The following is a 10,816-nucleotide window of genomic DNA, read 5'->3' as shown; positions in this document are numbered from 1 at the left end:
TCATCAAAACCACCCTGAACTATACTCGAAAAGTCACTTACACACCTAAACTATCATAGTGACCTATTACACACCTAAACTATATAAAAGTAGAATTTTCTACACCCTATAAAGCAGTATACCACTTGCATGTGGTGTGATGTTTTACACGCACCTGCCACATCAGCGCCATGTCAGCATAATACGAAAAAAATAATAAATTTATTATTTTTATAAATTTTTCTCTTTTTTTAAGTTAATTTTTTTCTTTTTCTTCAATGTCCAAAACCTCCATTTTATGAGGTCAATGGAAGTCCAGGTATTCTTCAATGTCCAAAACCATCTTCTTCTTCTTTTTCTTCAATAAATTCTTCAATGTCTAAAACCATCTTCTTCTTTTTCTTCAATTTTCAAAAAGAATAAAGAAAATTAACAGGATCATATTCTTAACGGGAAGATGATACAAAATCAATACACCCAAACAATAACTTTATTCAAATTCAATGTCAGCTTTTTTTTTTTCAATTTCTTCAATGTCCAAAACTATCTTCTTCTTTTTCTTCAATTTTCCAATGACCATAATGCCATATTATTCTTCCATTGTTGACATAAAATCAATACACCGAAGCAATAACTTCATTCTATTCAATCTTCTTTGTTATATGACACCAAAAGTTACAACACTATCACCACCTAATTGCACCATCCATCATCAAATTCACACACAATTACAGTCAACAAAGATCAATATGCCTCACCACTAATTCACCACCCGACATCAAAATAAATTTTGAGCAATTTTAATATATTATTATTAATTGAGCAAAATTAAAAGAAGATTTTTATAGAGACAAGATATATCTACAAAAAAAAGTGTTAAAAATTAAATTTTGAGCAAAATTCAGAAAATTTACAAAGAAAGAACAGAAATACGAAAATAAATTGAAAAATTGATGTTCAACGTGGAAGCAATAAGATTTGATTAATTTCAAACGTCTCATCGAAAAAAAATTGTTTGGCGACGATTTCATCCTCAATCTTTTCTATTTTTCTCTCTGAAAACTATCATGGAAAAATTATTCTCATCAACAGTAGCAAAGGAGGAGTGATTATGATGAAGAAGAAAGGAAGATTGAGAGAGAGAAAAAATTAAAGATGGGTGAGAAGAGAGAGTGTGCGCAGGAGTGAGGTTAGGGGTTTAAAGAGTGACTATCATGAAGAAGAAAGGAAGATTGAAAGAGAAAAAAAATTAAAGATGGGTGAGAAGAGAAAATGCGCCCAGGGGCGGGGTTAGGGGTTTAAAGAGTGATTGTGATAAAGAAGAAAGGAAAATTGAGAGAGATAGAGAGAAAAAGCAAAGATGGGTGAGAAGAGAGAGTATGCGCGGGGGTAGGGTTAAGGGTTTAAAGATCTCTTGACTTTTTTTTCTCCAGACGAGCCTTTTTTAAAAAAAATTAATGTTATTTCCACGTCAGATTTAGGGTGGAATTAAATTCACTTTTGAGAAGAATAGGTGTGTAATAGGTCGTCACATTAGTTTAGGTGTGTAAGTGACTTTTCATGTATAGTTCAGGGTGGTTTTGATGATTTTTTCCTTACGAATTAAAGCATACTCCGACGATACCATATTTGTATATAAATTTACTGTGATTGTATCATGGATGTTCCACTGAAGGATATGAAGCAGACATTAATGATATCATAACAATATATAGATATACTGTGATGGTATCATGGAGAGATCACTGAAGGAATTAAAGCAGACATCAATGATACCATCATGGTATATCTATATACTGTTATCATATCATTACAAACTAAAACAAATTCAATGATACCATGTTAGTATATATATCCAAACACATTGACAGGCCCTTTAACTTAGCACGATCTTTCACTTTGGTACCTCAAGTTGACGTTGTTCACTTTAGGCACCTCAACCAGCGTACGGGTGTGTCATTTTGATACTTTTTGTTGATTCATCAAAGCGTGTGTGTTATAAGTATTTTAAGCGCGTTTGAAGGGTATTTTTGTTAATTGTTCATCTCTCTTTCCTTACTCTTTCTCACTATAATTTTCCACTAATTTTTTTCTTTCAAATTCTGCAATTTCCACCATTTACCATCCTCAGCTTTCATTTTTGAGTCTCCATTTTCTTTATGATTCTTTCTCCTCCACCATCTCTCAAACTTATAAATTTTTATTAGATTATACTATTAATTTCATTTCTTTCTAATTCAATGTATCTCAATTTGATCAAATACATCACTTGTCTATTGGATTTTACACAATTTAATTAAAGAATTCATTTTTGTAATTGGCTCAATTTCAACTGGTGTCTCTCAATTTGATTGAAAATTCTATTTATTCCACATATATATACACTAAGAGTGGAAGAGAGAACAGAAAAATACACTCATACACAATGCAACAAACACACGCAAAACGGAGAAAAAATCGATGACCTTCTCAACCTTACCGAAAACAGCCGTTTTAATGATGTGTTTAGGCTTTACATCGTCTTTGTTTCTAGGTTTCTTGTTTTAAAATTAATTAATGAGAGTAAAATTAACTCATTCTTTGCATCGAGAATCATCTTATCTTAACTTTGCATTAGGGGAGAAATGAAATTGTGTAAAATTTAGTATTGGAGAAGATGATATTTAGGGGGAGAGATGTTGGGAAAGACGATATTTAGGGGGCGAGAGAGGAGGATGAGGCTGTTTGGATTTGGGAGTAGGAGGTTCAATAGGTAATTTGGGGATTGAGGGGTGAATAAGACGATTGGAGTATGGGTAGAGTGGGGGTGGACGGAGAAAAGACAATTTGGGAGTAGGGAGTAGGGGTGGGGGTGGGGGTGGGGGTGGAAGAAGATAATTTGGGAGTGGGGAGTGAGGGGTAGGGGGTGGGTGCTGGAGAAGATGATAAGGGTGGTGAAAATTATCAATTTAATTTAATTTAAATTAATTATTTAATTTGCATATTTTTATTTAAATTAATTATTTTAAAATTATTTTAATAAAAAAGTCAGATGTCCTATTATTATTGACCGTTTTACATATCAACGCGTGAACTATACACACATCACATATTTTTGTAAATTATGCATAAAGGTGCCAAAATGACACACCGAAATGCTAGTTAAGGTGTTAAAAATGAACAATGTCCACATTAGGTGTCAAAGTGAAAGATCGTGTCAAGTTAGGGTGTCTATCGATGTGTTTGGCGTATATATATACTATGATGGTGTCACGAAGGTCTGACTGAAGGATTGAATTGCAGACATCATGACACAATGAAAGTATATAAATATACCGTGATGGTATTATTACGAATTGAAGCAAATCTCAAATATATATATATATATATATATATATATATATATATATTATGATGGTATCATGAAAATTTCACTAAAGGATTGAAACCCGTATCAATGCTACCATAACAGTATATAGATATACCGTGATTATATCACTAAGCATTGAAGCAAATCCACTAATCACTACAACATTTTAGTCTTTTGGCTACACTAAATTACACCACACTTGATAAGTGTGGCCTATACTATTAAATACCATGCTTTTAAAGCGTAGCCTTAATTTTTAGCTTCTGGCCACATTAATTTTGGCAACGCTTTGAAAGCGTGGTCCTTAATGGTATAGACGACACTTTACAAGCGTTGTAAATCATAATTTAATTGGCAACGCTTATTCACATATAAGACTACATTTTTAAATAAAAATATTCTACTATCCCTCCAAAATATTTCGCTCTCCTTCCAATTTATAAGTGGCCAAAAATAATTAAGAAATGTAAGCATTTGCACTCTCAGATATATCAATTTTCTCTCACAAAAACCTTTTTCAAATATATCTATTCTCTATCACACACAAAATGCTATGCTCAAATTCCATCGAATCCATCAAATTTCGTTGAATTTCATTGCCCAAAATACTCAAATTTCATCTCACAGTAGCTCAGTTCGCAATGGATTAGAAGAAATATGAAGTATATATATACACACACAAAGAAATGAAGGATTTAGGGTTTAAGATTTGACCCTTTTGTTGTTACTTCTTCAAATTCTCTTTACCTATCATTATTATATATGTCTTGCATTTAAATTCTTGAAAAGGGGTTTTCATTGTCGTTGATATTGGTGATTTTGTTGTTCTTTTTAGTTGTGGTGGTGTTACAAAGTGAGGCTGTGATGATTGAGGTCTGTAGAGTTCATGGGTAACGGAGCTATGCTTGTAGCTTGGTGGGGCAACTAGAAGGCTTTATTTGTAACACAATCGAGGTTCTGCAGCCATGTTTAAAATGTTGTCATTGTTCTCATGGAGATTTATTGAATTTATATCAAATGTGTTGATTAAAATGAGTAAGATGTGGACAGTAGAGACTAGTGTGCAAAAGACGGTCCTTTCTTATGTTCTTAAAAGTTATGGTTGTAAAGTTGATGCTTTACTATCCAATCATATAGGGAGGGGATTGTTCTTTAATTGGAGGTGTAAAGCTCAAATTTTTTCCTCAATGGTAGTACATTTTGTTCATTTTGCATGCTCGGTAGTTTCCATACATAGCTTTCTTAGTTGGAGTACTGTTTAATATGAGAATTTAGTGTTGCTGTGAAATTTTGAAAGTGATTCTTTGTTTGAAATGAGCTTGTCTTTCTTGTGGGGCTTTATTGAATATATATTGAAGATTTTGATCATAAAATGACTGAGATATAGGCAGTAACGACTAGTGTAGGGAAGAGACTCATTTCTCGCGTCTTGAAAATTATAATTGTAAATTTGGTGCTTTACTGTCCAATTGTACGGGAGGATGAGCTTTTTTTCTATTACTATTTTGTAGAATTAATGGTTAGTGGTATCTATGGATTGAAATCTTAATCAATCAAATCTATGCGTACTTTGCTTTTTTCATGACTTATAAGGTAGTTTTTAAATTTCTCAATATTGAGTTATCTGGCTCATCCAAAGAAATTCATTATAACTTCATCTCCAATTATAGATTTCAAATGATGTTATCCTTACTCCTCATGTTTTTGATTTTTAGAGGCAATTGAACTAGAATAATGAACTGGAGGTTTCTCACATAGTTTAATGTTCATAATTTCTTCTGATTTGTTGTCCCCTCTCATTTCCATACATTTTATGTTGAATATACTGTTTACCTAAGGTTCATGTTGGTCATATTATATTGGGTTAGGGTTTCCTTCAAGAAGGTGATTTTATACCAAAGAAAAAGAAAGAAAAGTCATCCTGGAATTTGGCAATGATTTTGTATCTATTAGACTTTGGAATTTTCTATGTTCCATGTGATTGTGATTGTTACACAGTGATCAAGTGCACCTAAACTCCAAACTGGGTTGGCTATATGCATCATTATAAGTTGTATAGAGCATTTATTGAGGTTAAGCTATTTATACGTCAACTGTCGACCATGCTATCCTCTTTCTCTATTGGGTTCAGGACTGGCTATTATTCGCAAAGCTCAATAGAAAGAGTTGATTGTACCATGGTATTAAATTAAATCTTGGGACTAACCTTCTTTCCTTTACAAAAAGGGATAAAAGGCATAGAATTTTTAGTTTATTTCACATGCGTATTGGATTATTGTAGGCAAAGAGGCATATTAATGCCTGGTTTGTCGGTAAGTAGATAGCAGGAACATTCAACAGTCTTAGTGCTTATATACCCACATAGATGGAAAGAGATATTTATACCTCGGATTAGAGAGCCAGAGGTTTTTGCTTCGAGTCTATTACTTACTTGAGTATAAGATGCTATCTGCACTCTGTACTCACTGAACATCAAATTAGCTGTCCAAAATACTTTTGAAATACTAGCTCGATTATTTTTGTGTTCTGTTCTTTTGTTTGTTGGATTTATAGGGAAATAAGAAGTTGACTGTGCAACTCTTGTGATTTTCTTAGGCACTAGTAACACTATAAAAGTTAGCATGCATCGAAAGCTCCATATATAATTAGACTGCAACTCCAGGATGAATGAAGAATTAAGAGAATGGAACAGAAATTGCTTGAAGCTTCTCTGATCAGCTGTTGTCCCTGGAGATTCGACGGAGCTATGCCAGAGACCTGTGTGCTTCGTAAAGCTTGCCAGGATTTTGTTATTTGAATATAGTGTTATTGGTCAAGGAGAGACAAAAATAATTGATTAAGGTGACTTCCAAACCCCCATGCCCTCTTTTCTATACTATTATTAGCTACCGTTACTAATTCTTGATGATACATTTATTTTGATGGACGAAAGACAAGAGTTTTATATATGTGACACTCTTTTATTTTATCTGTTTCTAAATAGAATGGCATGATATGATATATTTGGAAATCTTTATTAGTCTATTCTAAAAAGAATGACAAGTCGTAGAAATGCCATGACATGTTAATTTAAATTTACAAGTTCTAAAAGTTAAAAGTCTTGATCGATCTTGACTCTTTCTTGGACTCTTCTGTCCTTAGGAGATAATATGAATTGTATAGGAAATTTAATTTTAAAGATTATAGATTATGATGTGGTGGAATAGAAGTATAATGAGAAAGACAACTATTATTAGTTACTTTCTTCTCTTGCAGGTGAGTAATATATTTGGACCTTTTTTCTTATGATTGAGAAATCCATTTGGAGTCAACTCTTAGGACCCATTGCAACCTTATAAAGTTGGAATAGTAGGCCCTGCTCCTACACGTTTCAACTTAGATATGTATCAAGCTTAGTTATCAAGGTGGGGACCCGAACTTGTGACCTAAGTCACAAATGTATAACTTTTGTCACTTTATCAAGCAAGACAAAAGGCTTAAATGTTGTCCATGAATCTTGTTTGGATGATTATAACTATTAGTGACTAGATCTTGTGTTGGTTTGGTCAGGAAAATCAGTAGAGAAAACCTGTCATTTCTGGAATAGAACTTCAAGTTAACAAAAAAGGACCTTTCTCAATTTACCTATTAAGTTTTTCAAGTTCTAACTGGTGGATTATAACTTACTTTTCTATAGCATGGATGTTGGAGTCACAAGAATTCTTAATGTCTCCATAATTATACTTGGTAGAATCCGTAGGTGTACTTGGAAACAAAATATGGTGCAGTTGTATTCTATTTTCACTGGCTTGACCAAATCTATAGCAATCAGAAATGGGACGAAAAGCAAACATGATGTTGAAAGGGAAGATGCGAATGCACTGGCTATGGAAGCTAAAAAGAGCGAGATAATATTAACGCCACCTGGCTGTGTAATTGGTATCTCTGAGAATTTGGCTGTGGTTTTCTCTCGAGGGAAGAAGGGCACCAATTAGGATAGATTTATTATGTGGGAGGTATGAAAATTGAAAATCTCGTCTTTTGCAACAGCCACATCACTGGCATCACACATTAACTCGAATGGTAACGCCCAATCTAGAGAAATCAAGATGGGTGCTTCTGTCAATTTATTCTTCAGCCTCTCAAAAGCTTCTTGACAATCAGCCCCGAAATCAAACTTAGCTTCTTTTTCCAGCAGTTTACACATAGGGCTTTCAATCTTCAAAAAACCTTGGATAAACCACCTGTAGAATCCCGTATGCCCTAGAAAACTTCTTACTCCCTTTATTGTTATCGGATATGGAATCTTTTCAATGACTTCAACTTTGGCTCTATCTACTTCAAGTCCTTTACATGACATCTTATGACCATGGACTATTCCTTCCTTGACCAGAAAGTGACACTTTTCCCAGTTTAGTACAAGATTTATCTCCCCATAACGAGCTAGGATTCGATCGAGATTTTTCAAGCATACATCAAAAGTGTTACCATAAATAGAGAAGTCATCTATGAATACCTCAACAAATTCTTCAACCATGTCATAGAAAATTGTCATCATGAATCTCTGAAATGTTGTGGGTGCATTGCAGAGTCTAAAAGGCATGCGTCTGAATGCATATGTGCCATATGGGCAAGTAAAGGTGGTTTTTTTTATCTTCTAGTGAAATTGTAATCTGATTATACCCTGAGTAACCATCCACAAAGTAATAAAATTCCTGCCCTGCCGACTTATCCAGCATTTGATCAATGAATGGGATGGGATAATGATTCTTTTGGGTGGATTCATTCAGCTTTCGGTAGTCAATGGAGATTCTCCCACTAGTTACCACACGCGTGGAAATCAACTAATTAGCTTTGTTGGTGACCACAGTCATGCCATCTTTCTTTGGGAAGCAGTGTACTGGGGTGACCCACTTGCTGTGGGAAATGGGATAGACAATCCCAGCATCAAGCCACTTAATGACTTCTTTTCGTACCACTTCCTTCATCACCGAATTCAATCGTCGTTGTTGTTGCATACTTGCCTTGCAACCTTCTTCCATGTATATATTGTGCATGCAAAAAGCTAGATTGATTCCAATGATGTGACATCTGCTAGCCAATTGCCTTCTTCCTCCTTTTCAAAATTGTCAACGCTTTCCTTACCTGCATATCAGATAAACCTGTAGACAAAATACTAGGAAAGGTATCATTATCACCAAGGAAAACATATTTTAAGTACGAAGGAAGAGCCTTAAGCTCCAACTTTGGAGCATCGTCAACTTAAGCTTTGGGAGATGGGCTAATTGGCCTATTCAATGGTTCAAAAGGCAGCTTTCTCATGTCAATAACCACCAAATTCATTACTTGAACCAATTCAAGTGCCTCTACATCACCATAAAGATCACGACCCATCAAATCTCACTCGAGTAGATCATCAGACAATCACAGATGAAGCTCAGAAGCAAGGTCTATAACTAATATGGAAGACGATTCTTCATATATAGCAAGTAATTTCAGCGCCTTGTATACATAAAAAACCTTCACTTTGTCATGTGCTTTATAGTCGTCTTCCCTGCTTTTACATCAATAACTGACTGCCCTGTTGCTAGGAATGGGCGTCCCAAAATAAATGGAACAATCAGATCAGCTTCAAAATCAAGAAAAAATCAGTGATCCCACTTGCACTAAGACGTCTTCAATAATTCCATCCGACCTAGCAAGGGACCTATTAGCCAACTACAAAATAATGATTGTGGGTTTGGGACTCCCAAGACCCATATTTTAGAACCATGATGTGGACATAATATTGATGCTCGCCCCTAAGTCACATAATTCTCGAGCACTGATGGCCTACCCAATAGTGATCTGCAAAGCAAAACTACCTGGATCCTTAAGCTTCGTAGGTAATTTGTTTTGTATCTCAGATGTGCACTCCTCAGTAAGTGCAACTGTAGCATACTCGGTCAATCGATTCTTGTTTGCCACTATGTCTTTCAGATACTTTGCATGCTTTGAAACACTCTGTAGAATATCAACAAGAGAAAGATTTACGTGAACCTACTTTAGAAGATCCAAAAACTTCTTGTAACTTGTCTCATTTTGGTGCTTTGGCTTCCTTTGAGGAAAGGGTAAAGGTATAGTCTTCTTCTTCACTTGAGTTTCATTACTTACAGTTTTTTCTTTGACCCTTTTCTCCTTATTCATTGTAGGATCATCATCAGCAGCTGTGGGACTAACCTGTTCCATCTTTACCTTCTTTAACTGCAAACCGCTCCTCCTTTTGACTTTATTTACCTGCTTTGGATTTGTCTCTATATCACTAGGCAAACCTCCTTGAGGTCTAGTATTTTGCGCTCCTACAATCTGATCGAGTTGCATCTCTAGATTTCTCATAATCAACTATTAAGTCTTTATATCTGCCTGTTGACTCTTTAAATCTGCTACCATCTATGCTTGATTGGCTAAAAGTTGCTTCAATATCTCCTCTATATTGCTCGTTTGAGTAGTGCCTTGATTACTCTGAACTTGTTATTATTGATTTTATTAATTCTGTTGCATTGGCCTCTTATACTGATTATTGTTCTGTGTCTGATTACCACACATGAGAAATTTGGATGATTCCTCCAATTAGGATTATAGGTGTTACCAAAGTTCTATTGTCCCTAATGATTTATATTCCCCACATAATTAACAAAATCTGGATTAACTGTACAAGCATCTGTTGTGTGCTCACTACTTCCACAAACCTCACACAAAGAATTTATTGTTGGACTGCATTAATTGTAGCTGCTACTCGCGGAACCCCCAACTTCATGTTGTTAAACTGAGTAAATATGTGATTTTGCATTGCTGCAAGCTAAGCTAATAAAGCAGTAAAATGATCTACCTTTAACACACCTGCAACCTTCTTAGGAGCACTCCTCGAGTCAGCGTGCCATTTAGGATTCCCTTATGAAATTCGATTCAGCAGTGTGTACAATTTATCATAAGTCTTCTCAAGATTTTGCCCACCTGCTGTTGAATCTAAAAGAATCTTGGTATCTGGCTCCAACCCCTCAATGAAAGTATGAACAAGAACATCATCAGACTGATGATGGTGAGGGCAATTTCTAAGCATACTCTTAAATCTCTCCCAAGCTTGGTAGAGAATCAATCTTTCTTTTTGCCTGAAACTCAGAATCTCACTTCTCAAATATGTAGTCTTCCCTGATTGAAAGAATCAAATAAGGAACGTTCGAGCTAGATCTTTCCAAGAAGTAATGGAAAGTGGTGGTTTAATATGTAACCACCTCTTCGCTTCTGCAACTAAAGAAAAAAAGAAGAGAGTCATTCTGACATAATCAGTATTTACCCCTACAGGAATGCAGGTATCGCTTATTTCCAAGAAGGTCTATATGTGTTGTTGTGGGTCCTTATGTGAAAATCTAGCAAATTGCCCAGCCGAATTCAGCAACTGAACCATATTTTGCTTCAACTCAAATCAACCACCCGGTTCGAGCTTGCAAATACTGTTAGTAACATGGTTCA

At 35.0% G+C, this 10,816-nt stretch overlaps 1 non-coding gene across 1 annotated transcript; it reads left to right on the top strand.

The window, feature by feature from the left end:
• The first annotated feature begins 10,377 nt into the window (after positions 1-10,377).
• On the top strand, positions 10,378-10,484 carry LOC124887460. The gene has a single exon (XR_007045235.1). It is a non-coding gene; the product is annotated as a small nucleolar RNA R71 (small nucleolar RNA).
• The last annotated feature ends 332 nt before the right edge of the window (positions 10,485-10,816 follow it).

This window comes from Capsicum annuum, chromosome 9 (assembly GCF_002878395.1).
Source record: "Capsicum annuum cultivar UCD-10X-F1 chromosome 9, UCD10Xv1.1, whole genome shotgun sequence".
In the NCBI taxonomy this organism is placed as follows: Eukaryota; Viridiplantae; Streptophyta; class Magnoliopsida; order Solanales; family Solanaceae; genus Capsicum; species Capsicum annuum.
Note: the sequence above shows the minus strand (reverse complement) of the source record. Positions and strands in the feature narration are given on the sequence as shown.